The sequence below is a fragment of the Chironomus tepperi genome, unplaced genomic scaffold (genome assembly GCF_022539635.2).
Source record: "Chironomus tepperi strain 1889 unplaced genomic scaffold, CSIRO-AGI_Ctep_v1 contig_174, whole genome shotgun sequence".
NCBI lineage: Eukaryota > Metazoa > Arthropoda > Insecta > Diptera > Chironomidae > Chironomus > Chironomus tepperi.
Genome location: NW_027226296.1, coordinates 414966 through 437607, shown reverse-complemented (window position 1 = coordinate 437607; position 22642 = coordinate 414966). Strand labels below are relative to the sequence as shown.

Below are 22642 nucleotides of genomic sequence, written 5' to 3'. Positions count from 1 at the left end.
GATCAAGAACAACACATAAACCGGGATTAAGACCAAAACCGACACTACAATGATATTCTTCGAAGTCTTTATCTCGACAAATCTCGAGCACAAGACTATGATGTGTCCTTGTCTGTTCGGAGGAGTTCAGGAGTAATTAGAGAATGGTATGATAAGAATGCTTACTCGATATCGAAACCGAAACCGAGAAATCCCGAAAATCTTGCGGAACCGGGATTTCAGGAAAGCATAATGATTAGAGCTCGAAGTCAAATCCAATTTTATGTGGAGTCAAGTCGATTTTTCCACACAAAATTCAGCTCAACTTTGAGCTGGGTGAGATGTCAGGTATCCAGTACACTTCATACTAAGCTAAGAGTCGGCTTAATCAATTTGTTTGTGACATTAGAACTAGATACAATGCAATGAGACTGCTAAATGATATTTATTCGTATCCTCATACTAACAGCACATTCATCTTCGTGGCGGAGCATTCTTCATTCATGTCTCTCGGGAACGTGTCGAGCAGTCAAAAAAGCTAAGCACATGCTTATGGGCTATTCACTTGTTATGTAGCGCTATTAAGGGATGGGAGAGGAGATGGTGTTGAAATACGGATATTACGCTTCAAATTGACATTTTCACGGAGATTTTGAAACCAAAAGGAAGTAAGAGGACTCAAAAAGATCAATTCTTCACGTTACGTAATAAGTGAACGACCCCGCAAACTGTTTTCATCTAATTTCAATTCTATTTTGTGTGCTTAATACGGAATATGAATTCAAAAATGTAAACTAAATTCTTCTTTCCTCTTCTCTCTTATTTCCATCCACATGATGAACTGCATCTCCAATTGAAAAAGAGAGAAAAACGTGAAAGTCACAAAGACATGTGTCTGAGAGAATTACAAGGCATTTTCAGATGCAGCATCTCTTCATATTAAAAATTGCATGTCTCATGAGAGATTTCCTTCCTATTATCTAATCCAGCTTCTTATTTTTGGCTTCATATTTGTCAGAAAAATAAGATTACAGCTATTCCCATCCAACAATAGAGTTTATAAACATAGAGATTAGTAACATGAAAGTTTTCCTGAACAAATGTCTTTAAGGTAGGTTCAAATAAAAGTCTCAAGTGAATTTATTCTGATAATCATTTCTCGAATGAAGAAGGAACTGCAAACTTTGCTTGAGAAGGTCTTACGAATGACATGTTGGAACTGAAACGTGTTTAGCTTTTTGTTTACTCTTCTTATTTTCTCTTTGTAGTTTTATTTCTTCTGAAAATTGTTTATGTTTTCTTATTCATTGGAGATTCTTTTGTATTATTGTATGACTTCATTTTGGAAGGGATTCTCTTGATAATACACTTATTTTGAGAACTATTTCAAACAATAGAGCATATCAAGCCATATTAAACTATTAACTTTGCATAGATGGAATTACATAAAGTCAAAAGCAGTGGTGGGCAAGCTGTGTGCCACGGTTCACTTGTTAATATCTCAAGAAAATGTTAGTCATCAAAGGAAGTCGACCCGAAACCCTCATTTTACATAAAATAAAATTTTATAATTCCATTGACAAGATGTTTACCAACAGCTATTCTGTTCTCACATAACTTACAGATTTATTACCATCCTCAATAGTCAGCCATACAATAAGCACTTTTAATACAAAATAAATTTATTTAATGACTAGGTCAGGTTGTGGATGTAAAGTTTACGAACTCCTCTCAATGTCATTATCAATTTAATAATAATCATGAGATGCTGGCTGACATGGCAACAATGTGAACTTGAAAATTGACTTTGACATGCTTTAAATCTTCTTCGTTTCCAAAACTTAACTCTTTAGGAACAAAAAAAAAAAGTTTCATTTCAATGAATTTAACTTCTTCCTTATCGTAAATGGGGGAATTTTTAGGCAAACATTTTAAAAAAAGGTTCAAAGGAGGTTCTGCCTCTACACAACAAGGAATAAGAAGCAAAATTTTGTGATTTTTGAGTACACAAAAAGGGTCTGCAGAGGAAAGGTAAAGGCTTCATTTATTTAATGTTTTGTTGATTCCTTTACAATGAATTTAATTGAAAAATTTTTTTTTTTGTTTACGGAGAAATTAAAAGAAGCTTTTGAAAGTCTCAATGAGCATAAGTATTAAGTTATTTAATACAATGATACAGAAAAAGGTATGAAATTTATTAATAATTTAATCATTTTAAAAGCTTTTGGAAATTTGTTTCTTGTGCTTTGGGGTGTTTTGAGGGTATATTGATATTGTTGTTGCTGGGTGGATATGCTTTAATAAATTTGATGAGAGTTTAAGCTCTGGTATCTTCAATTTATAGGGATTTTTTGGTATGTAGATTTCAGTCAGATCGATCAGCGGCTAATCGAATGAGCAAAGCTTGAAGTCGACCCGGATTTTGTATGGAAAAGTTGACTCAAATCGACTCGACCATATACTCGACTTCAAGCTCTACAAATGAGGCAATTCAATGAAGCCATTACACCTCGTTCAAAGTCGTATGTATCAAAATCACTCTTTTGAAGATGTTACTGTCTGTAGAATGCAAAGGAAGGTCACGTTTTCAATCCATACTTGTTATTACTTACAATATTCGAACCCACGCGGTTCAAAGGGTCGGCATTGGAATAATTAAGTATCGAAAAATTAACCCATTGTGTCATCAAGTTATTTTGACTCAGATATCACTAATGAGCTATGTAAAGAAACTGAGAATGAACAGCTTTAAGAAAATCTAATGATCGAAGTCAATTTGACGCTCCAGATTGCTAAAAACTGATTAAAATTAGCATCTAATGATGTTTGGCTGGCTTTTTTGTGAAGTATAACATTTCAAACTAAATTCTATTTGTCCATAAAGAATTGTGTCAATCTCAATTTGGCTTCAACATCTGAAAATATCTCTTATGTCCTACATTTTTTGATAGAATTGAAAAATCTAGCTTCAGCCCAGAATCACGCCTATTGTTGGATTTTTCACTTTCTCCACTCCATATGCTCTCCAGACCATTCAAGTAAATCCCACCTGCTAACGTCATTAGACAGCATAACACAACTTTTTCCCCTAAATGCCACTTTGAACTTTAATATTGCGACAACTGTATTATTATTACATTTCATTTCATTTCATCAGATGCGACATGTTTACTTAATGACATAATGTGAAAATCAAGGAAGGCTACATGTGATTAGGAGGAAATTGCGTTTTATTATTATTTGAGAGCATGACAGTCACAATCTGGAAATTTATCCAGGTTACACAGATGAATTTGCTTAAAAATTTAGATCATTGAACTTCATAAATCATGAGATATTCAAATAAATCATGTAACAATAGTTAGGCACCGCCTTGCTAACCCAAATTTTCACTTTGATTCATGTAACAATAAACCCAGATTGAGATCAGCAATAAGAAGCAAAAGACCAAAAAATCCACAACATCAGAACCAATAAATCGTATCTTCCTTACTAAAATACAATCAATTACAAGCTGATAAAAAGCTTTAAACTAATGCATGGCTATAAATTTATTTCCACAAGCATGTTTAGAGCCACACCATCCCCCATTATCCCACAAAACATCAGCATATTTTATCAAGAAACATTTTATCTACACAAAATATCAATCATGTCATCAATCAACGAATCTATGCCTTTTCTTATATATGCACATTATACAATTTAGTTCCTGCATTTAAATGTAAATACATACGAGAGTATGGAATGTAGTTTAGGTATTATGTAACAAAAAGGAGGAAGTTTTGAGAAGGAGGACGTTTAGTTCTGTGCAATGAATTAAGAAGGTGTTATGGTTGTTGATTAAAGATCAAAACTTGAAATTGATAGGAGTGAGTTTCTGGGTATTTGAGTCAGACTGGCTAGTCAACTATGAAAATGCAGCTTTCATTAAATTAATTTTTACACTTTGGGTTTGTCGTTAATATTAATCCAATATCAAAAACGGAACTTTAATAACAGCACAAATGTGTCAGTACCAGACGTTGCTAGTTAAGTCACTCAGGCTGTCATTAATCTTACTTGGTGCCGGATTTGGTCAAATGGCAATAGTGAGTTACATGTTAATATTTGTACATTAATTAGGTCCCACACCCTGAGAATAAAACGTGCTCAGAGCTGTAATCTAGTATAATTTAGTAAAGCAAGCTCGAGGCTCATGGAAAAAAGCTACCGATCGAGATAGTATTGCATTTAGAATCGGAGGAATTTAGGCCATATTCTTCACACTATATTCAGTTGTCTAAAAAATCAGTTTAGTAACAACTGAATGTTGACAAATTTCAAATGCTAAATTTCCTAGGATTTGAGTAAGCTACAAAAAGTTCATCGACATTAATTAGGTCCCTAGCAAGTATTGAAAACTTCATACAAATATTGGAACGTGCTCCTAAGAGCAGAGTAACCTGAGAATAATGCTCACGAGCAAGCTAATCTAGTATAATAAGGTAGAGAAGCTCCAGAAATCAATTTGAAATTAACGAATTTAATTGCAACTGTTTATCTACAGAAATTATCAAGATTGTATTGAATATTTCTGAATATTATCTACAGGATAGTAACTGGCATATTCAGGTATCCAGGAATTGAACTGGTTTTAGGCGACATCTGAGGGAGGTCATGAATCACAGCTATATGAGCTGTATGGCCAAAAAATCAAGTAAGTCAGTAAAGCAACCACCAGGCTCCAGCTACAATTAACATTCACAAGCATTAACTCATACACTACTCAACAATTTCAACTGCTACTCAATATCTAAACGACTCCTAAAGGAAGCACACAAAGCTCTCATTGAGTAAGCTACAAAAAGTTCATCGACCTGAATAAAAAATGAAGGAAATCACCACAATATACACATAAAGGAATGAAAAAAAAATTACAAAGTTTTTACTTCACTTTCTGCATTCGTATCGCCTCCTCGATCGATTGCAATTCACTTTTTTTTTACTACATGTCTCGCGCGCCAGAAAAAAAAATAGAAATAACATAGATTGGTATTAAAAAAAATGAGGAAGGCGGGTTAAATGTGTATGATGATAGAAAATTGGGTCATTGCATGTTAGGCTGAATGAATTGCAAAAGGAAGTGAAAAGGAATGTGGTGAAGAGCTTTTGCATATTTTTTTTTCAAGCTTTTCGGCATGAACGGCATACAATTTAATGGTTTTTTGGCAGGCAAAGGAGAAAGATTTGGATTTGACAGTAAAATTAACGAGTCCTTTTGGAACTTTTTGCAAACGTAGAAAAGTTTGACATAATTTTAATGGAAATGTATTGGACGAACTTTTTGAGGTTGTTGCAGTTTGATAGATTGAATTATTGACATACTTCTGGTCTTTTTATGGTTTGCATTTTATTTTTTTAATTTTGTCAAAATGACTTTACATCAATATGATGATGGCCTTGTACTGGATTTCTTTAAATTGTGGCTTTTTGGGGTTTGATTCAGAGGATATTAGAATTTTATGCCTCCAGAAAACTTGAATTTAATTGAAATTGAGTCGACTTTTTCATTTAGGGATCTTTTTGTAATTAAATAACGGAAGGGTTGAGGGGTTCAATTCTCAAATCGTCCAACCTAACGAATACTATATTTAACAAATTAATCCAGCTATTTTTGAGTTACGTGAATACGTCCAGGAACATCCAGAACCATATTTATACTACTTAATTGCTTACTTTGCTGGTCATGCTGTTGATAGAGACAGTGTTGCACTTGATATTAGCAATTGGCTAAAGGACAAGCAACGATAGAACCAGTTTTAGATGCCAACTGAGAGAAGAAATGGATCACAGCTGCTCTGTACTGCCAGCGAAGTAAGTAAATAAGCTTCTGGTCATGCAGATCAATTGTAATCAATGATTTTCTTTAGACGTCCCTTAAAGCTAGCTCTGTCACTGAATTCCGTCTGCCATTTACTGATAACAAACGCAATACTATCTTTATCGACAGCTTCTGAATACGCACCACCTGTATTGACTGTTTTTTTTAGGATTCTTGGAAGCAGAGCTCGAAGTTGACTTGAATTTTGTATGGAAAAGTCTAGCAGAACTAGAGCAATGTCATCTAAATTTAGCGTGATCTTGATCAATCGTTTTAGTTGAATATCCTCGATATTTGGCCATATACATCAGCATGATCGTTGTTTATCAGAGAAAGTAGTCCCAACTCCATTAAAAATTCTACTCAACTTCTAGTTCAGCTTCAAAGACTCCATGAAAATCCTTTCATATCCAATTATTCCATTTATTCTTCCAAACCTTCCACTTTTTATTTTAAAAAATTCAACAAAACTTTCCAAAAGAATAAGAATCATCAGAAATAGGACAAAAAACAACCTGAACAAAGCAAAAACAAACTTTTCCCATAGAAGCAACTAAAAAACAACTTTTTTCCTCCCTCACAATGAGCCACAAAAAAAAAGTTGAAGCAAAAAGTGTAATGAAAGCTCATTGAAATCAGTAAAAAGTGATCGTAAATTGTGGAAAATGATTTTGCATTTTTTGTACTGTAAATTGCACATAAAGTACAAAAAAAAAAATCAGGTAGAACTAAAAAAATTATTATTTTCCGGAGGAGTAAGCAAATGAATTGAGTGCCCCGACCGTACACAACGAACACAACAAAAAAAAAACTATTCCTTTCAGTCATTCGATTCGGTTTTAATTTAGCCTTTACTATAAAGAGAGCACATTGTAAAATTGCAGTTGATTTTTTTTCCAGGGTAATGGGTTCATTCAACCAAACATACCATGTAATGGAAGCATACAAGCGACTATTCAAATTGTGGATAGAATTTTTCGCGGTATATATTTTTCATACACATGTATATTTATTACATTTCGAATTAAAACCACATTTTAATGTACGGAAGTACAGAAAAAAAAATAATATTAATATAAAGGAATTGAGAGTGGGAGACTGAAAAGTGTGAGAAAATGCAGGGTGAAAGTACATTCGATGAATGTTACAAGAAAAATAATTAGAACAGCAAATAATCGTGAAAATTATGTTGAAATATTGATGAGTCATAGAAATCAGTAGGTCATAGAATGAATAGAGAGGCAATACATCATTAATGAAAATTGAAAGTTAATCGATATGGAAATAGAATTATTTTTTCGCACTGATTAAATATTGAAGGGGGATAATAAATTATATTATGAATGTTGATTTAATGAGCTATGGAAATTAGAAAATTAGAACAAAGGAAGAGAGTTGTGTCAAGTGCTGTTGTTGTTGGGAGTTAATTGTTTTATTATTGAAGTTTGATTGAGAGTTCGCGCCAGGGCTATATTAGGGAGGTGGGGGATGATGTTTTTTGGGGTAAAACACAATTTGCTAGGATCATTCATAAAAATAATTCCAAAATCTTTTCTAAATTCATGCAATTCATTCAAAAAATTCAAAAGTCCTGCTTTACTCTCAAAAAGTATCTGACTAAGCCTTTGGGTGTGAGTCGAGTTGGCTCGGTATCAAAATGGTTTCGTACTTCTGTACCTAATTATTGAAGCTTTTATACCTGTCCTTTTTCGAATCATATGCAGTGTAAACGCGGCTTACAGCCTCTATTTGTTGGGTAAAGACAATATGCTGACAATAGTGTCATCAAAGGTGTGGTTTGATCTCAATACAGTGGTTTGGCAGGCGGAAGCTGGCGATAGAACCAGTTATAGGCGACATCTGAGGGAGGCCATGGATCACAGTTGATCTGTACGGCCTGCGAAGTAAGTAAGTACTGTGGTCTGGCACACCCCCACTTGGTAAAGGTCCATTAGCCGCGAAACGCCCTTTTGCAGCTCTGAATCTCTGGTTTTTACGCTTTTGGTGTTCGTTCACGTGAATTTATGGGGGAAAAAGTGGTAATGAGGATTTGATTGGAAACGCACATATTTATGAGGGAGAGTGTTGATTTATGACTCGTAAAATAGTAGAAAATTGAAGAAATTTGGGAAGGGGATCAAAAACCCTGTTGGTTGCGATAATTTAAAACTAGTTAAATTTAGCCAATTGTCTTTTTCTTCGAATAGACAAGTTTGTCATAAAATTATACAAGATTGCTCACAAAATTGAGAAAACTAAATTAAATTGGTTGTGCATACTAATGAGTACCCTCATTTAGGTTAGTATGCACATTGACTAATTCTAGTTTTGATAAAACATCAAACTTATTCCAAACATTTATTCAATCGATGCCAAAAACTCATCCGATGCAACAGCTTTTTTTCTAAAATATACAATACTCCAATATAATAGTTATCATCATCAGATCCACTAAAGCTTCAATTATTCCTCATCATTTTCCATGACAACTAAATTTATTCATGCTAATAAATATAATGATGATAAACTTTTTCATCATATAATATTCATATTCCATAAAATATTTTTAGTGAATAAAGCTTAGAAAATTTCTCATCAAAATATTTACAATGGGAATTTAATTTAACGCAAAACAAAAAAATATATAAAGTTGTTGAAAAATTTTCAACGATCATCAAAAAATGTTTTGAACATTCGCATATGAATATTCATTAGATCCAGCTGTGTTAGTTTTGAACGTTCAAAATTTTCAGCTGCATATTGTATTAATTGAATGTAGTTTAAATCATATATTATCAAAAATAGCGGATTGGGAAATAAATTGATGATTATGGAAGAGGTTTTATGAGTTAGAGTGCAGCATAGTCTTGGATATTGGATATATTGAGCATTTTCATGCATAATTGATGCTGATTTTTAGTTTTGGTTGCTAATAAAATGTGAAATTATAGTTTGAAGTTGGATCAATTTTCAGATGAGTGTCTGAGTCTTGCCTTAACTCTATTAGACAGCGGAAGAGATCAGGATAATGGTAAGCTTACATTCTAAACTAAGTTTTGATTTTTGTGAATGCCTGATCAGATTTTAGTGCATTTTCGCTGCATTAATCATCAATTGTGTCAGCGTGAATCATGATATTACAAAAATGTGGCTAGAAACACTGAATTAATGCTCAAATTGTACAGAATCCAAAAGAACTTTTCTTCATGACATAAATAATCCAAAAACATCCAACTTAAAGCAAGCAACAAAGTAAATATTGCATTATTATACTTTGAATGACACTCATCAGCTTAAAATTGACCACATCAAAAACAAACAATCATATAATTGACTGCTGAACTGAACAAGAAATTTCTCTAGTGTTGATGTAAATTCATGTTAATTCTGTAATCAAATTAACTCAATAGATTCAATTAAACACTGATAAAAATTTGATTATCAATATCAAAGTCAATTAACAGATCAAGCACAAAGGCTTTTTTCAATTTAATTAATTAAAGTATATCCGTTGTGGTTGAGTGTAATTAAATGCATGAGTAAATAAATTGATTCGCAGTTTACTGTTTGGTTTTTGTGCATGAAATTTGGTAATTTGTTTGGGTGGAAATGATAATTTTAATTGCTAATTGATTGTGGAGTTAAATGGATGGTTCTAAGTTCTAATTGATGCTCTCTTTGATTTCGAATATGGTCGATTGCAAGCCTTATCATCTCTAATTTGCCTATACAGCTGCCACTCTACAGATCAGAGACGTAACCAAGGTGTCAACCACTTTGTAGCTTTTAATTGACTAGGGAGAGTCTTTTGAGGGCTCAAGGCACCATTCAAGCAATTTATCAAGTCTGAACCTAGAAGGCATAGTCAGAAGAAACCTTGTTGGGGCCCTGGACCTTCTCCGAGAATTGAAAATACCAGTAATTGTATGTAATAAGTGACTATGAAATGAATAAGTTTCAAAATTTCACAGAAAATTTATTGAGACCTCCAAATAAAATTTTTGGACTTCACCTCTACCTAAACACCCTTACTGGACAAATTCTCACCAAAAGGCTCACTCCTGATCAAATAAAAATTCTCAAAACAATTTTCTCATCAATAAAAATTCATTCAATATATTTCCTCATTTGACCAATCAAGTCACACATCGTTCCTCATTAAATTCCTTTTTACTTTGTCTTTGACTCAATCGAGCGTTTAAAACATTTTCTCAGCAATTAAAATCCTACAAAAAGATACATTTTCACGATTATTTTCATTACTCGATGAAATAAAACTTTTTTTGCCAGAACCCAAATCATCATAACAATTACAATTTTCTATTACTATTCGTGTATTTTTCATTTGCGTTCATCTTTTTTCCGCCAGTTTTCCACTCGAGCAGAGTGAGAGGCAACAACAACAAAATATGAATATGAGAGGAAAATCAATTGCAGCACAAGCAATTCTAATTGTCGAAAATGAAAAATTTATTAAGCATGAAATGTAAAACAGACAAGACTGAGTAGCGGAGTCGAGTTCTCAATATTGCTGAATATGAGCTTGTGATGTTAATGAATTTTTTGTGTTTTTTGCAATAATATTAATATTTAAATTTATTGGCACATTGAGAAAATGAGAGCAGCATGACAGTTATCGCATTATTTATTGAAAAACTATCCTGATGCTCGTGCGATGATAATTCATGTAATTTTATGTACGTATGACTTTTGGGAAATAAGTTACATTGATTATTAGGGGGTAGTCACTTATTATTTAATGCTCATAGGGAAGGGCAGGTTGGGGGTTTGCTATGCATCAAACAAACCAAAACTCTGATTTTGCTACTGGATAAAGGCTCAATAAGTTTCTTAGACAGTGTCTCTTGCTTCAAAAATGCTTGCCATGGATACGCGCCTGAGTAAAGTCTCAATAAATTGCTAAGAAAGAGACCCGGGTATGCAAAAGGCTGCCTTGATAAAATCTAATTATTCCAGGTTTAATTAACTGCTTAGATAGACTCCCAGGCCCCAAAAATGCTTCTCCAGGCTACGTTTCTCTGGTACTGACATAATAAAATGTCCAGTTAGGGTCCCAAGCCTCTAAATAGCTACCCATACCTTGCTTTCTTGATGTAGCCATAATAAATTGATTAGGTGTTGTTCTGGGATTCCTAAAGACTCTCCCTGGCTACGCCTCTTTGATCTAAGCTTAATAAATTGCTCAGATGGGGTACCGAGCCCTCAATAGACTCCCCCTAACTGTACTTGGTTAAATAACTTTAATAAATTTGAATTAAATCATAATTTTTGCAATCCAATCAAACAAACCCCCAATTAATCAACTCTAAATTATTTCCTTTAATCCTCAAAATCCCCAATTAATTAAAAAAGTTTTATTAACTCCATTGAGTCATAAAATAAAAATAAATCAAAAATCAAACAATTATGTAAAACTTCCCAGATGTCATAAATTGCTTCAAATGATTAAAATTTATAGTCGATATAATATTTTTTACAGAATATGCACACATATATGGACATAATAATTTTATTTATTGATGGGTGAAGTCCAATCATCCACATCGAACAATAAATTGTTCAACCTTTTTTGCGACTTGTGAATGAGGGGATATACACATGTTTACATGTAGATTATATCATTTAAAACCTCTTCGTCATCCAAGTGCTATCCTTTTTACCACCACCACATTATGTAATGTAATGGACGATGGAAATATGATGAAAAAAAATCCAATTTACGAAATTAAAAAAGGAAAAAAAAATTCTTGTGCGTAATTTCCCGAATGACAATGACATGATGGTTTTTTTGGGCAAATATTTGCGTGTCCGTAGACCTTGTGAGAGCCATTCCGTCAATTGATTATTAAATTGAAAAATAAATTTCTTACCTGCACTTTGCGGCAGTCGCGGCGAACCGCAGACGACCTTAAATGTCGACGTATAGGATCCAGTGGATGACAATTTTTGGATATGGAGCTTTTAATCCTTAAATTATGTTTTGATTATGTTTGCACTTTTGTCTCACGAACTTTTTAACAATATTTTAAGTTCTTTTGTCTTCGATGATATCAAAAAAGCTGTGAAAAGACAAGAAAAAGAAGAAATTTGTAAGTTTATTTTGTGCCTTTTTCTTTCTGCTGCTGTTTAAGAGCATTAAAATTCATGATTAAATGTCTATTTAAGATTCAGCGATGCCGAGGCGTTGAGTAAGAGAAAGTTTTGTTTTAATTTTAATTGAAATTTAATTAATGTCAGTGTAATTAGATGATTTTCTGCAAGCGAGGGAGTTTTCTGCGAGGGCTTAGCTTGTTGTGCACTTTAGAGCACTTTAGGGTAGGAGATTCTGAGGAAGTCTTTAAATTGTTTGAGATTTTTAAAGTAAAATCAATTAAAGCATTTATTTTGCATTTAAAAAAGGTAGAAATTTGACCCAAAATTGGCATGTACATGGATAATACCCGATATAACCGGCAAAATCTCGTTGAATACTTCCAAATACATTGACCGACGAAGGTCTTTTAAATACAGTATAACAATATTCAGTAACAAAATTCATAATTTTTAAAAGTTTACCGATATCGGCGAAAGCCCTGAAGTGGGTCATCGGTGAAAGGCGGCAACCTGCTGAAGAAGTCGCCAAGAGCCAAAGGCAACTTAAAGAATATGGTCATACAGAAAGGGGTAAGCGCCAAAACCCGATTTTTACCAACTTTGACCTGATCAATACGTCACAATCATGATATATCTGAAAATCCTCGAATAATCAGTGAAAACTGGAACAATTCTACAGATCATCAGACATGATATAAAATCGTTTAAATTTGCGCCAAAAATACGACCGATAATTAGTCGATTCTTGAACCTGATTCGCCATTAATCGTCATCTGGATGATCTATTGTAATACAATAAGGAACCATTAACTTGTTATAATCAGTGAAAACTGGAGGATTAAAAAATCAATTTTGTCATTATGTAAGAGATGAAGTGCCTTCAAAATCATACACGTAAATTAATGTTCCATGTGTACATTGCAGTCATAGACAAATAGTCGTATAATGGATTAAATGCTGTACAATTCCCAGAAATTGTAGTCGATTAAATACCAAATCACTTGAATAGCCTTCTACTGAATCATTTCTACTTGTGCATGCATTCCAACTAAATTCTTCAAATCCATTAAATTCATCACACTCCCCACATTCACTAAATTCAATCATCAATTCCCGCTCATCTGATTTCGTCAACAGTTAAATTCTCAGAAATCAAAATAATTCCCACCATCCCCCAAATATTCCATCTGTATTCCCTTAACGAACACAAGTTAATTTGTGTTGAAAATTTACATTGCAAATTATTCATTAGTACAATTTTCATTTTTTTCCGCTTTTCCTTTTCGTGAAAATTTTTCATTTTTTTTTTTTATTGTATTTAAAAAATAAATAAAATTGTATTTTTTCCTCGCCTCTTTTTTTCTCAGTTCAGGCAATGAAATTTAATTGCAATTTGAATAATTTTTCTTGTTGTTTACAAATTTCATCATTAATAAGCGATGGGCAGGCATCCATTCGGACCATTTTGTACCTTTCATTCCATCCCATTTTCATACTCAATCACCGTATAAATTGAGAAATGTTATTTTTCTCCGGCATAGCAATTACTGACTGAAAATCTATCACAAATTCTCTCATCCAGCAACAGAATCTTTAATCTCGCTGTGGTGTCTGGCATAAGATATATATTTATTACTTAGCAGCACACAAGGTGCCTCATTATCTCGTCTTTTTTCTCTTCTTTTTTTTTGCTTAATCTATTTCGGAAAAGACAAATAAACACACAGAGGGAAAAAATCAACCGCACATGGAATGATTTTGACGAGAAAATAAATTCCTGAATATTTTCATTCAACAGACCTAGCTTATTGTTCTACTTTAAAGTAAAAAAAGGGAAATAAATGTTGGATATGTAATTAATTTGAATTTATTAGGTATGAAGCGATTATTGAAGTAGGTTAAAAATTTAAATGGAATTTGTAGGTAGGGGGTCCTGAAAAAGTAGTGGAATGGTTCCGATTCCGGTACATAAAAGGAGGCTTCTTCTAAAAAAAAGGAGAATTTTGCAGTATTTGCCAAAGGATTGACCAAAATAAATTAATAATAGACAGTTTTAAATCAATCTTTTATGCTTGAACTCGAATTCGATTTGTTGTAAAGTCAAGTCAACTTTGAGCGACTTTCTTCGACATGATTCGACTTGAATCAATTTCAATAGACTCAAATCAACTTAACTCGACTCAAATCAACTTGACTAGACTCAAATCAACTTGATTAGACTCAAATCAACTTGACTCGACTCAAATCAACTTGACTAGACTCAAATCAACTTGAACCGACTCAAATCAACTTGACTCGACTCAAATCAACTTGACTCGACTCAAATCAACTTGACTCGACTCAAATTAACTTCACTAGACTCAAATCAACTTGACTAGATTCAAATCAACTTGACACGACTCAAATCAACTTCGACATGAATCGACTCTAATCAACTTGATTCGACTGTAATCAACTTGGCTAGACTCAAATCAACTTTACTAGACTCAAATCAACTTGAAACGACTCAATTCAACTTGATCCTACTCACAATTTACCTCGACTCGCATTAAAGTTCACAAAAATCAGACAATTCGACCCAAAACACCTTCACTATCCCATCTAAATTCTCAAAAACTCAGCTAAAATTTGATTATTTGTTCATCACATCTTCTTACATTCGAAAAAATAAAATAATTTTCATTCAATTACGCAGTTGATCTGTAAGTAAGTATGAAGAAAATAATTTCACGGCACCATTGACTTCATGAGTCAGACAAGTTTTTACTATTTAAAATTGAGGTTCATCAAATTCCAATGACAATAAACACACAGAGCAAAATTTCCCAGAAAAATTTTTTACGATCCATTCATTAATGAATCACCCAAATTCAAATGGATGTCAGATAAAATTACCAATTCCAAATAAAGTAAATTAATTTGGATTAATGAATGAAAATACGAATATTTTTTTTTTTTGAGCGAAAATGGAATGTGATGATGAATGCCGTAGCGAGAATATTTACAAATGAATGGAAGATTAATGTAATTTGTCAAAGTGCTCCTCATCTAGTCCAGTGGTGGACAACCTTTTGTTATTCTAGACACACTTTGGTGGTCCTTGACCAAAGCCACACCCGGCATATGGTTCATGGCATTTCCAAGGCACATTAGAGTACCGCAGCACACAGGTTGTCCACCACTGACCCAGATAGTCATCAATGGCGTCTTTCAAATCGGTTTTTGAATAAGACGACTTTTTTTTTGTTATCAAACTTTTATTTTCTAACTTAAATCTAAGCTTTTTCTCTGCAAATAGAGGCTGACTATTTTTATACAGCAACATAAAGCACTGACTATTGAAACAGAACAAGACTTTTGTTTAACTATGAGTTTGTTGACTTTTTGACGACATTATGAAGTGGATTTTTTTTTGTTATTTATTCGGGTTGACATCTGAACTTAATGATTGATGCTTTGTGACATGATGGTGAAATGTTTGTAGGATGTTTAGAATTTATCTGGTTGATGACGTTTGGTGAGTTGATGGGTGAATGAACCTTGTGTGAAGTTTTTTTGGAGGGAAGATGCTTTTGGATGTTTTTGCTTATTTTGAGTTTAGATTCTTGTTAAGCTTGGAAAGCCATATGGCGTGGAAAAGTCGAAAAATCTGGAAACTGAACGGACGGAGACTGTGTTGATGTTGGATTTAACTGAATCTGGACCAGATTAGAATCACGCTGACCTCACGATTAATTTTGTGCCTTTCCTATGCTGATTGTCTTTTAAATTGATGAATTTTGTATGAAATTGAGTCAATTTTGGTTGATTTGTCAATATTTGGTCTAAGGCTTCAAGCCAGCATAGCCATACAGCGAAGAAAAGGCACAAAATCAGACGTCAGGTCAGCATTATTCTTGTGTAGCCCAGATTTGGCTAAATCCAGCTTTAGGACAGACTTTAACGACTGAGACACACTTTTAGACCTGCAGTGAGCCGTGTGCCTTCTTTTACAGTAAAGACTAGCCCTTAATCTTCCTTAATGACAACATTCAAGCATAAAACAATTAAAAATTAACCTAAAACCTTGAAAGAATCCAAAAACTCTTTAAATCATCCAAAAAGCCCTTGAAATTCACTTCTAACTTCCATGACTCATCCCATCAATTCCTAACAAAATCTAATTTTAATCTCAGACACAAAAAAAAACATTAATTCAATTTTTCTTTTATTTTTTTTTCCAATCATTTTTAATTCAATAAACATTTCAATTTCAAGTATTTTTCGAGAACATCTCACGTTTCTCCCAACTATCTAGATTATAAAAATTTTCCATCCAATTTGTATATATTCAAACTAAAGCTTGACTAAAGCCACGTGTAAAATAGAAAATAATCACATGATATAATAGAGAAACATCAAGGAAGTAATCGACCATCAAAGCATCAATCGTTAATCTTTTTCACATCAATTTACATCACAATATAGCCACAAATCATCATATCTATGGATTGTAACGATAAAAATGTAAGAAGATTCATCCTTTTGTTGTGACAAAATGATTGAATGTTTCCTTTAACTCACATCATTCACAATTTTTATTTCTGTTTTATTGTTGGATATAGATATGACTGGAAATAGTTACAAAAACATTTCTCATCATTTACAGTATAGAAATCTCATTTTTGTGATAAAATGTGGAAAAGACAATGGAGAATGTTGGGGTTGAGAAATGAGTAATGATAGATTATTTTTTTTAGGGATTTAGGAGTAATTTTTCATCTTTTTTTTGTGGCAGGGGAGAGCGACTGTGATGGAAATAATTGAATTATCGGGATATGAATGGTGGAATTGTTGCTGAATATTATGGACTTTAATGGAAAATTGAACTATTTTTGCAATTTATCATTTAGGCCAGAGCTCAAAATCGACTCAAATTTTATATGAAGTCCAGTCGACTCTAATTGACTTTCTCATTCAAAGTTTCAGTTGAGTTTTAGCTCTGATTTGTTCGACTGAATACAAGTTGTTAGTTAGACCACCGACACGTTGCCGTATCAACTGAAACATGCGAAGTTACCTTGATGGCACTGTGGTGGTTGATTTCGACCCAACCGGAAGACTCACTGCGTAAAATTGCCCAGAAATCAGACCCCAGGATAGCGTGATTCTGGCTTAATGCCTGATTCTTTGAAATCCAGCTTCAAGCCAGAATCTAGTTGGCCTAGCGCTTGATTTTCGGCCATTTCTATGCCGGTGTCGTCCGGGTCATTATTTAACCCATTGTTTTGATTTGGAGTTAGGCTTGTCTTTGCTTGGTTCATGGGACTTGTAGCTGTATATTGTCTATTCAGAAAATATAACTCAGGAAAGCTAACTGCATCGAGAAGACTACAAATTTCGCATTTAATATGTCAAAATTCGACAAATTCTCATACCGGAGACAGACTGAACTCAGTTGTGTTTCAGTTACTCTTAGTCAGACACTGCCTTGAAAATTATGACTTTTTTAAGATTTTTAAAATTTCCAGATGAGTATCTGACCCTTGATAACAACCAATTGCCTTAGTTTCCAACCCCATAAGCACTTCACATTTTCACAGTTAACAAAAATCATTTCACAATCATTTCCACATCCTTTACAGCTTTACACAAAAATAAAATAAAAACATTTATGAACTCTCGTCCATTACATTGTGAATATATTGCCATATCCAATAACAAAAAACAGTAAAAGATCTTTCAGGAAGGAAATAAATAAACATTTTCAGGTATTTTTCATGGTCAGTAAACAAGATGTAGATGTAGACTCGTTAATTAACATAGAAATATTAGAAATATTTTTCAAGTTTTTTTTAATGGATATTACTCATATGAGAACTTCTGCTTTCTTCTTTTATGGAATTTTTTTTTTTGTTTACGCCAAATTTTGATGAATTTTCAACAATTTTTTTCTCATTTTTTATTACAAAATGATTTCCAAGGTGGATTTTGTTTGTTTTCATAGTTAAATTAGACTTGATAGAAATATGTGTCTGGTCTTCTTTTTATTAAGACCTGTGATATAAGACATGCTTGATGTGTTGACTTAATGGATGTAACATTTTAAAATATATTTAATTTGAAAGAAAAATATTTATTTTTTGTGGAAAAATTTGTATGAATCACTAATGGTCCACTTTCACTGATTGATGACTGCTTTCTGCATATTTTCCAAAATTATGACACATCTGAGACAGACACTAATTGCACTGTGGCACATAGATTGATAATTGCTACAATATAAGTTGAATCGAGAGGAAGACCGAAGAATTCATGGATTGGATGTGTTAAAAATGAGGCTAGGGTCCTAAATATTCCGAATTGGCAGAAGGTTTCGAAGGATAGAGCTGTCTTCAGACATTCCCTACGCGCGGCAATGGGCCCTCGTGCGTCCTAACCCCCAATTGAGAACAACTCATAACTGAACTCTCTACCCAAAAAATCCCCCAAAAAACACCAAATTCCACCATATTGGAATCGCAATTTCTCACCATGACTCAATAAAAGTCCAACTAATTATTATTTTATTCCCATACTTAAAAATGATACATTTTCATTTATTTTCAAAGCTTCCATTTGCAATTTTCATATACATTCTATTATTAAGCACAACAAAATACTCAACAACGTCTCCATTGTGGTTTCAATTTATTATTACAGCAATGCTTGACGTTTTATGGACAACATTTAAAGCTCTTTTTTCCCATAAAGCAAATTTGCTTGAGTTAACATATAAAATTAAAAATTGAACTGCTCCCATTTTTCTTATGCTGTTTAACATTGAAAAACCACAACAAAAAAGCCTTCAGGCAATGGACCCAATTTAATTTCTGTATTGCTGGTATTTAAAGGGGTTGATTGCTTATTAGGGTCAATTTTTAAGTCTGTGACAATTCAACTTGCAAGAAGCTTGCTAGAGTCAGAACAAGTCATCAACTGGACATTAACTTGCGTTCAACTAGTTATAACATGTTTAGGTCCATTCGGGTTGCTTATTGTGTTACGTAACATGTGAATAATCCCCAAAAGAATTGATGAAAATTATTTAATTCTCCACAGAATGATGAAGTTGAAAATATTCGAGGAATTTTGAGGTTTAATCATTAAAGCGTTGGTTTTATGATAAATTATTTATTTTCGAAATAATAATGGAAATTGCTTGAGGATTAACTGGAGGCTATTAAGCAGTTGAGATTTAAATTGAAATGAAATTCGAATTTATGTGATCCCGAATACCACAATTCGGTTAATCAATCTAAAATCCGGCAGCAGACCACCATGACACTTGCGTGGTACCGGATTTATGCTGAATATGAAATCAAGTTAGAGTCACGCTGTCGTGGGGTTGCATTTCTGATTGATTAACCAATTCAGTGAACATTTTGATGAATGTCTTAACCAGAATCTGAACACATGCAGACTTAACTCTGACCTGACATCAGATTTCCGGCAATTTCTATGCCGTGTGCCTTTCGGGTAAATTAATGATGAAAGGAGTTTTTCAAATTGTTTTCTAAGAATTTAGTGGCGTTTGCCTTGTGAGTCGAAATGACTCACGGTGAAAAGTAGTGCGAACAAGAACGTGACAAAATTCTTCAAATTGCTAGGATTTTATGGCTTTTCATTGTAAAGTACATTCAGTAATGTCGTCTTAAGAGTGGTTCACATGCCGAAATAAGCTGCAATTCTAGCTTTAAGTGTGGTCGCTTTGCAGAGGGGATTTAAAATTTGTTTCTATGAGCCAGAACTCAAATTCTGTATTTAAAAGTCGAATTGACCCAGTATGAAATTTGAGTCAACATCGGCTGAACTCTGGCATGGACTCCAACAATTTTAATGGTTTTTTTTTGGGGGTTTTGTCTTAAAAATACGTTAAAACTAGCCAACAACTGTCCATTAACTTCTCATTAACTAACTGGTCATAACTTATTGTTGTCTACTTGAAATGACATTCATTTAGCGACTTCATATGGAATAAGAAAGTCTTCACCAATAACAAAAGCTTCAAAATTTAATCACGTCACTTAAAAATCTCAACAATTTCACCATCTATTGTTCAATCTCTAATGTTCGCTCTAATTAACATCTTCAAAATTATTCTTCCTTTATATTTCCCAATTCACATCAACAAAATAGCATACACAATACTCAAAAATTTATAATACTCATGCTGACATGAAGCAATGATTTATGAATTTATTTACTCTCTTTCTTCTGAGTGCATCAAATGAAAATGATAACGATTTGGAGATGAAAGTTACATAACAGCAAAACATGATAATTTTTATTTCTATTTCCACTTCTTTAACGCGAATGAGCAGCACAAAAAGATGTAGATTTTTATGCATGAAAAATTAAGCGTTACACGTTTTAGTAATGCATCATTAACCAATGCCACAATTAATTTAGATTTTTTTTGTTCCTTCTTATCCTTCAATGCCACCAAAATGCTTCCATTTCTCTCGTCTTTATATTATATTCTATTTCTATGCTTCATCTCACATAAGTGCTTTTCATTGTTGTTAAGACAACATTTTCCATTAAAAGCACTTTTTTATTTATCAGCGCTCGCTATTTCTATTGCTTATTGTTTGATATGAGAATGTATGATTCAACATATAAATATGGAGATAGATACAAATTTTTTTGAAGATGTACTTAAATATATGACGTTAACATTGGCGCATTTTATGCTGTCAAAATGAAGTCGTTATGAAGATATACAAAATTCAGATAAAAGTTATTACATAAAAGATTTGGGATGATTGAAATTTATAGTGTAATCAGACTCAACTCATTGCAGATTATTATTATGAATTGAACTTTATCTGTCTGAATTGTTTGGCTTTTTGGAAGTTTGGAGAAGATGCACAAGGTTGATTAACTTGTCTGAATTGCTTTGAGTTCAGTAATATCACAGAATATTTGAAAGTTTTTAAGCAGAGCTTGAAGTTGACTGGAATTTTGAGAGGAGTCGAGTCGACTTTTTAATATAAAATATAGACAGAGTCAATTTCGAGCTCTGACTTTGAAGATAAATTATTAAATCCGTTCAATTGTTACGTAACAGTTTTGTGTCAATGCATGGGAAAGGACGTTCTGGAGCTCAAAAAGTAACATGACGTAGGACGGTTTTGAAGAATATCAATAAGATGCAAAAACGGATAATTTGTACAAACTATGTGATAAGGCTAGTCAGATAGAAGACGTTTTGACGAAACCTACGCTCAACATCAGAGCATGGTTCCAGTAAGTAAGTTTTGAGTGAGAAGCTGAGTCTAATATTTTAAGAGGTCTTAAATGTCTTTTTTTACGTAATGAATGAAATGCTTTAGTTCCAGGCAGCAAAATTTAGTCGCTAGAACACTTTTATGTCCCCGCATTGACGGCTAGACTTGAAAGTGCACTGACAGTTTCGTGATGGATTAATTACATAAGTACAAGTACAGTTTCACAATATAAGATTCAATAAATAGAGATTAATCATGAGAAATACCTAAAAATCCCTTCAATTAACCTTCAATTCTTCAACCAATTCATTACTACTGCATTTTGACTAACAATTTTTCCAATTTTCCGCAAAAGATTGTAAAAATTTGAATTTTTCAAATTCAAGAAAAACATCTTTTAATGATTCTCTAGCATATTAATCAGTCTTGTTCAAGTTTTGTCATTAAACTATTCTTTGTAATGTTTAAAATAAAGCTCAAAATCGACTCGATTTTTAAATAAAGTCGACTTTTTACCAAAAATACGATTTGACTTTGTGTTCTGGATTAAATTAAACCAAATTTTTGAGAAATTTACAAGTTTTTAATTTTAAAAAAAAATTGCAAATTTTAATCCTTAATTTGAGATTATGTATTCGACTCAGATCATCATTTTCCCACAAAGACGGAATGCTATCAAATTCACTTAGTTCAGCGAAAAAATATTTATAATAAAATTGTTTTCAACTAGAGAAGCTTCATAGCATGTATCATATACAAAGCGCTAAAAATCCCGTATATAAGATGAAGATGAGGCGAGATTTGCAAGCATTTATGCATATATGTATGAGATGAATGCTTTTGTAATCCTGATAACAAATTTGAATGAACTTTCTACTCTATTATGTGCACTTAATAAGCTTTAACAATACCACTGGCACTTCACCGTACAGACATCGCTGAATCTTTTATAAATTTTCCATATTTTTTTACCTAATAAAAGTTTTTCACTTTTCTTCAAGTTTTTCTTTAAATTTATTTATTTAATTTTCACAAATAAAACAATTTTCAATTTTTATTCTTTTTTAAATTATTTTAAAAATACAGCAAGCGACTCTTCCTGTTTTCGCGTGTTGAATTTTCAATGCTTAACCGGAGACTGAGCAAAAAAAAACTTTTTTTTCTCCACATTTTCGCATTTTCACAAAATGAATTTTCCAATCGAGAGAGTAAAAATTTTTTTTTTTTCGTCTCTCACAGAGAAAGTGCAACTGGAAGTACGGGCAGCGTGGTTTTGTAATGAAATATTTATGTTTATGCATTGGAAGTGCCACGCTGCTTTTTGCATTTTCGAAAAGATTTTTGTGCTCTCTTTTGTTGTCGCTTGGGAATTTCTTGTTCATCTTTTCAATCTACGGAACTTTACGAAGCGATATGGAATAAAATAGAGAGGAAC

The 22642-nt window shown here is 32.9% G+C and overlaps 1 protein-coding gene across 4 annotated transcripts in view; it reads right to left on the bottom strand.

Annotated features, from left to right (window-relative positions):
- The window catches only part of LOC139089053 (transient receptor potential-gamma protein-like), a 123046-nt gene extending 100723 nt beyond the window's left edge, over window positions 1–22323 (bottom strand). For 3 of the 4 annotated variants that reach the window (XM_070638481.1, XM_070638480.1, XM_070638483.1), the window contains exons 1-2: window positions 22180–22323; window positions 11734–11922 (exon numbers count right to left, since the gene is read on the bottom strand). The gene's annotated coding sequence lies outside the window, so the exon portion shown is untranslated. Of the gene's footprint in view, window positions 1–11733; window positions 11923–22118; window positions 22137–22179 lie in introns of those variants that run through there. The other variant, XM_070638482.1, reaches the window with a different exon arrangement.
- Between the last annotated feature and the right edge of the window lie 319 nt (window positions 22324–22642).